The following is a 7,707-nucleotide window of genomic DNA, read 5'->3' as shown; positions in this document are numbered from 1 at the left end:
TGTGAACAAAATGTGTGTTGTATTATTTTAGAATGTACATTTTTATTCAAATTCGGATTAGGAATTAGTTGATTGATTTAAAATCCAGGTACATAGCAACATTCCAATTTCCAGGTAGATTACCTATTAATTTATTACCAATTATCCTTCAATGGGTGTTAATAATATGATACCCCTTTCAAATTTGGATTCCGATCACACTAGTAGTGTGCATGATGGGAGTTAAACATACCTCGTCGCACTAAGGCCGCCTCTTCAGTAAATAGAATACATTATAAAAATTGAATTGAGGTCTGTTCTTTTTTGTAATATTTGTAATACTTTAAGCGGTCGATCGTCTGACAAGATCTCTTGGACTTGTATGTAATGGTAAGCTCTAATTGGTGCCCTTTGAGTATCCACAAAATACTTGAAATACATGAAGAAAACTATTGATCCTGGAACTAAGAGGTCCATTCATTTTTGGTCTCACCTGCGCAGTTTCTCAACAGTAACTAGTGTTTCATTAGAAAACATGTTGCTTAACATTATTCAATTTCAGTTTTCTGTCTATCGTAGAGAGGAGGCTACTTTTTATGAAATACCCTGAAATGTATATGTAGAAATTGGTTTCCAATTATAGATATTGGATTAAATTTTATGTGTTAATAATCTAAATGCGTCATACTGTATATAATGAATGCAAGGTAGAATGTTTTCAGGCTTTTTATTCAAATTATTAGAAATTTTCTCAATAAAATCATTTTTTTGGTATAATTTTTCAGTATTTCCTCAACATGAAACATTTTTTAAACAAATAAATTATCCATACAATTTTTAAGAAGTTTTATTTTATACACAAAAAGTTTTTTCTCTGTTCCATCCTTTTTTTTATTTAAGCGTCTTGCGTGAATTTCGAACCAAAATTCTTCTGTTCGCAGGAGTATACCAAAATATCATTATCGTCACCCTTATTGTTGAAGTTCACATTCAGAGCTTTCTCGACAATGGAAATATCCATGTTCTCACTACATTTAAACCTTCATATCGTAGTAATGTTTCAATGATTCATTCATTCATTGTACAACTATTTTTGTCGTGTCCTTATTACGACTGAAAACATATTTTTTCAGTTTGTTTGTCAACAATGTTACAAACTAATGGGAAATCATATTTTTCAGACACCCTGTACTTTGATGCAATGACTTTTATCACTAAATTTTGAAAATAACCTCAAAAAACTTGAATCAATATTTTCCAAGAATATTTATCTCCTTTATATACTTCATATCTCAAAAACTAATGTTTGTTTCTATTTTCAACGATCTCTCATTTCTGGAAATTCAAATAAACGTTCTAGTTGCAATTCTAATGAATAAAAAGATCTTGAAGGAAGTTTGATCAAGTCTCGCATGGAAAACAAAAAAAAAATAATGACGTAAATTGAACAGTTAACAATATCAACAAATAAAATAACGGAGAAAGTTATCCCTGAATGACACAGCCGATTGATACTTTGTAAAAGAACGGGAAGTGGGGGGGTAGTTAGACCTATAAAGATATTCTCAAAGCTGTTACTATCAGTAACACCCTGTGCATTATTAAGTGAATACCATGAAAACCTTGGTACGTATATTTATGTATATATATATAAATTATGATATCTGTTGTAACTATTTTTTTAGAATCATTTTATTTCAAAAGAGAAAATTTAAAGCTCTTAGATATCATACCATGATTTTTTATTATAATTTTTTCGTCCTCTATCCAATAATAAATCTTCCAGATCCTCAGATTAGTGAATATATTGTAGTCCATTTTCAGCATCATTGTAATAAACGCGGGAAAGAAAAATTACCAGCAACGTTTCTTGATTGCGTGCAAATAATTTAAATATGACATAATTTTCGTGACAGGGATTTCGATTTTCTGTTCAGCCATATGATTATTATCAAATTTTCTACTTATATCAATCCCGAAATACGCAAAATGAATAATATATTTCACTAATATAGTTTCAGATTCGAAAAATATCTATCACTTGTTTATAACATATTATTCGTTATTATTTTTTTAATTATAATTTTATAAGTCTTAATAAACTACTTAAAACATACTTTGATAAGTTCTCTAATCAAATTTGTTGACGTTTGGAATAAAGTTGAGGTTCATCTTCTTCTTGAAAGTAAGTTTATCAATCTATCTCAAATTAATAATTACAAGGACGATAAAAAAACTCAGTAGAAGTGAGGCTTACTTAATATAATGGGATTTCATAACTATCTATACAAAAAATAAAAAAGTAGTAAGACGCTTAATAGTTGCATCGTAATTATTCGCGAACATTCCCGTTCAGTGTTCGAAGTTGCTGAAGCTTATGGAAACCTCCTCAAACAAGACTTGTGTGGTTTCCAATTTGTTGAATCAAAAGTTTTTGTTTCATTCTTTTCCTCCGAAATATAGTAAAATCAATAACAAGACCTATTGAGTCAATTTAATGATGATTATGACCGCATTTGACCGCATTTGAATTGAAAAAAGATCTTGTGCAACAGGACAATATAAGTAAAATTTATTTCTATTTCTAGATTTCAAACATATGGAAAATAGTTATTTATGTAACAAGTGTGTAAAGTAACCTTTTTTGATGAATGTAAATATTATCATGCCATATTCACATGAGTCGGAAAAAGACCTTTACACACGAATTTCATACATTATTTTTTCTACTAGCGAAAATTTATCAAAATACTCAAGTTTAATGATAATTTTCCTCATAAAATATATTATACCTGCAATAGGAGAAACGACATTTAATATTCAATAACCATAGTGTCAGTTCCTAATCGCAGGTAACTATTTATAATTTCCACTTTTACAAAAATTATTGATATAAAGTCAACAAAATGACTGAATTGACATGTACGTCGCGTCACTTTACTGTCATGTCATGTCATGAGAAAATAAATTTCCTTTACACATTTAATAATATTTTGAAAATTTTAATCAAGATTAAGACAAAAAACAAACTAATTTGTGTTATTAAATTTACCAACTCTTCTTTTTGGCATGTATAAATACCACCTAAAAATAATTATCACTACATAAGAAGAAAAATAAAAGCGCAACTTAAACTACGATACGTTTTTGACATACTACCGCTTAAATTGAGTATTGCGCTCTCGAAAATGTGTGTAAAGTACGTACTTTACGCATAGTAGAAGAAAAAAAGTGTTTTCACTCACCGGGCTGAAAAGTTCGCTTTTCGTCCTTTGTATGCGGGACAAAGTGATCCCGGAAAGAACTTTCTTTTGCTAGCAACGACTTGTTCATCGAAATGTTTACTCTCGATGACAGTTTGTTCCACACAACATATAGTATTTATTATCTCGTGAAAATACAGAATAGAAATAAAAAAATACAATTTAAACGATTCTAGTGATAGTGAATTGGAATACACGTCAAGGACGAACTTTTCATCCTGGCGAGAGAAAAAATAGTATACGCACCACGGAAGTAAAGTAGGGCATCCTCGCCCGCGATTTTTGTCACCCCACTTTTCTGCGTATTATTTTTCTGTGACGGAAAAAACAAAATGTCACTTTTTATGAATTTACTTTTTTGCCCAGGAAAAAAGTGAGTACTTTTTGACCGGATATTGTATAAATAAATGAGCAAAGGTAGATATTCAATTTTAGAATCTTTTATTATATATACATTTCCTTTATATTAAAAGTAAAATTATTAAATGTGCATTGCAAGAATGAAACATTCCATGAACTACCCGGTACAACAGACGAATTTTCATGTGTTGAAATTATATTTCTTCGTGCCTTCACAACCCCCGTCGATATACTACCACACTTAATCAACTATTTCTGTCCTGTGTGTTACCGATTCATCAACATACCCTTCACTAATCGTTGATTACTTCCAACCGCCACGTTTCTTTGGTGTCATATAGTCTCCCTCGGATTCAACTGAAAGTGAGGCAGACGAATTCGAAATAAATGACATGTGATTTATTTTGGAAATGTCGGCATTTTTATCTTGAAAAAAATTAGCCACTGCTTCGAGAATAAAACTATTTTTTTTTCTCATTTTTACCCACAACCCGATTGATAAATTTTCCATTGTGATAAGCATAAAACATTTAACATATTTTTCAGTGACTACAAATCTCCTGTTTACATCAATTTTTGTTACCTCAAGCTTCGCAATCAATAACGATCCAGAATCTTCAATATCATCTAATATTACCTGGCTGATCGCAAAAATTCAACAAGCTTATGCAATCCCTAATACATCAAAAACCTATACTCGTAATTTGGTTGGTAACTTTCGACATTACTCATGAAACACCCATTATATTAAGTGTTAAAAGACATTTTAGATATATATTAGAATTTGAATACAATACATCCTTGTTACGCAAGCGATTCAAGTTCGAAAAGGCTTCCAGGTGTGAGATTATTTCAAAATTTTGCTGGGGTTTAGCAGATTCACTCACATAAAAAGAAATACATTTCAATGCTTTGGTACATTCTAATCTAAATGATGCGATCAATATACCAACATTAAATTTGAAAAACTGTGATAGCCCTCATAAAGTAATAAATATTTGTAATGAACGGAATTTACTAGAAGGATAAATACCTCCAGGATTACTCAACAGCATCGATCTTAATTGTTTTCGTTTTGTTCAGAACGAAGTAAATAATACTTTCTCTGTTATATCGACAACTTGCGATATAATGACCATGTATACAAGCTCGTGAGGACATAAACCTATTGGTTAACAATACTTGTCAGCTATGAAGGTATTTAATGTTCTTCAGATACGAGGAATTTGATTGGAATTTAAACATTTTTCCCTGTTGTAAATATTATTTGAAGGTTTCTAGTGATTGTAAACTGGAATCACAAGAGTTCTTCATAGATTTGAATTTTACAAATGAAAAAGTAGGATGTTCCATAATAAAATTTCAAAAAAATTTCCTTAGATCCCTGTCATAAACATCACTATTCAATCATTTCACTTTTGTGGCAATTATATGGAATATACATAGTTCGAAATACCTTGAAAACCACCTATTCAATAGAAATAACAAAAACTTACAGGGTGTGAAATAAGAACTTATATATTTGAACATTTTTAATAGATAATTAGTAATATCCAAATAGTGTGTTTGACGGAAAAAATAATTTACACTACTATCATATGCCCAATGGTTCACAATCCGTAACTTTTATGGGGACAGCCTGTACAATCTAAAGATAGCAAAAATGAATTTTTCAATCGATTTTTTAACAAAAAGATACTCATTTATGGCTTGGGAGGTATGTAGATTTTTAGATCGTTGTATATGCCCCGGAAACTATTTGCCTTAAAGAGACATTCTGAAGAAAATTAACATAAATTGTGATTATTTATTGAAAAGACTTACAGGAGCTATTAAATCACAATCAAAAATTTCTAATTGAACTACATACAGTCGAACATCGTGTTACTTACATGAGGAAATAATTTGAATGTAGAATTTTGTTTGTTGGCCTACAATTCAGATAAAAACAAAAAAAAAACTATTGTAAATGTTTGAAATGGACAATTTGCACTTCCGGGGTCTAAGGAGCGTATTTTTTTGAACTTGGAACAGCATTCGATCAATTCTCATTTATATGACATCATTATTTTCACATCATCTATTCTCTTCCGAATTTCTTGTATTAAGTCCCGAAATACCCGTATGAGGATGAGGAATAAAATAATGAATACACATGAATACTTGTCAACAATTTTGAAGTACGATTTTTGATACAAACAGATTTGAAATAACTGAAATAGATTTGTTAACAATTCTTCGGAATATCAATAGGATTAAGAAACATTAACAAAAAGCGATTTTGGATAAACAGTAAAAGTTGGAATTGAAGTTGTATATCTTTCTATCTTACACGAAAATATTTCTAAAAGTTTTTCGTTTTCCATATTAATCATAGAATTGTGGTTACCAGTCGAGAAGCTTGGCATATAATAAATAAGTACTTTCTCAAAAATCATTATCCATGCGTCAATCACAAGTCGCAAACTTATTTATTTGATATTGGTATCACGTCAACTCCTCTCATTGAATTTTTATTTTAATGATTTCTTGGCCTTATATAGTCAATGACAAATCCCAACAAGCCCCACATTATAGTAGATCTTGATCAACCACTCAAATTGATTTTCGCGTTGTTATAAAATTTTTTACTGATGAAGGGTTGAAACCAAAACATATCAAAAATAGAATGGAGGTTTCACGGTGATTTTTGTGCATCATTTTCAACAATTAAAAATTGTTTCGCTGAGGACAAGAATCGTTAGAAGATGATATACATTGAACATTGAATTAGTGGGAGTGACCGGCATCCAAGAACAAAAGAAAATGCAGCACAGACCGGTATTTCCAAAAAAAAAAGTAGAGTCAGTGCGAAAAGAGCGAAGATCACGAAAAGCACCTTTTCTTCACTTTCAAATTGTAAGATTTTCAACATCGATGAACTGCTTTTCGATTATACCATTTCTTTAAAAAGCGATTCTTAACCAACGAAATTAACACCTACATTTTGTAAAACAAAAATATCACGATCACAATTCCATGATTCGAAATATTGGCTTCCCTTTACTCATAGGAGAAAACTACTTTCCTGGCTAATATCACGAAGAATATTGAATTAAATCTCCTCCAAAGAACACGATGTCATCTAAAATATATAGAATCGTAGAAATAATCGAGAATTAATAAATTTCTAACCTTCAAAGAATCAGTTATCATAAGATTGACAGAAAAATAAAAAGTGAGCTAGTAAGTTTGTATGTCTTGTGATGTGATGATATTTAACAAATTGTTGTGCATAGACCACGTAGGCTTTTAGTGGTGGATTCGTGTTTCAAAAAAGAATGATGGGTATACCAATTTTCGATATATGGCGCAATTGTTAATAGATGTTTAATCGGATTGGATACATTGTGAGATTCGAAAATTCAAATGCATTTTTCACGACGTTCCTGTATAATTATGCCTCAAAAGATAGCACCTCTTTATTTAAGTTGCTTGTTACGTATAAACTGTTTGATGGATTTGGAAGAAAAACATCAAAAAAAATTGAATGGGCACATATCGTCAGCGAAGCCACGATGAGAAACTCTAGACTACTTTGTTTCCATTATTTTTCAAAAAAAATCACTCATGCCCAGAATAAATCAATATCATACTCCACTGTACACGTTTTTTGTTCCTATAAATTCAACTTGATATAAAAAGATATAAATTAGTATAATATGTAAAAATTTCAAGTGATACTAGCTGATTTTTTTCATATAATTGCATAAAATAAAATAGACAGTAACAAATAAAGAATTCGATATCTCACAGGTGATTCCATTTTATTGAAATGATACAATTTGAAGCGTTCGTGAAATTATTAGCGTCGAATATTTTTCAGTTCCTTAAATTTGACACAAATATGATTCTTTGTTCAATTTTCTGTAGCAATTACCCAGTTTCTCGCTTCTCGAACATTACCTGAAAACTTCGAAAATATATTCGATCAAATTTAACAATTGAAATGTGAGTATGGATGTATCATTTCTCATAAACACCTAAATATGATAAGAAGAAAACACGCCTCGTAATATGGCTTACATTTCGTCCTTGATTGAGTATCAATTGAATTAAAAATTAA

The sequence above is a fragment of the Diorhabda sublineata genome, chromosome 3, assembly GCF_026230105.1.
Source record: "Diorhabda sublineata isolate icDioSubl1.1 chromosome 3, icDioSubl1.1, whole genome shotgun sequence".
Classification (NCBI taxonomy): Eukaryota; Metazoa; Arthropoda; class Insecta; order Coleoptera; family Chrysomelidae; genus Diorhabda; species Diorhabda sublineata.
The sequence above is the reverse complement of the archived record's forward strand: the minus strand, read 5'-3'. Positions refer to the sequence as shown.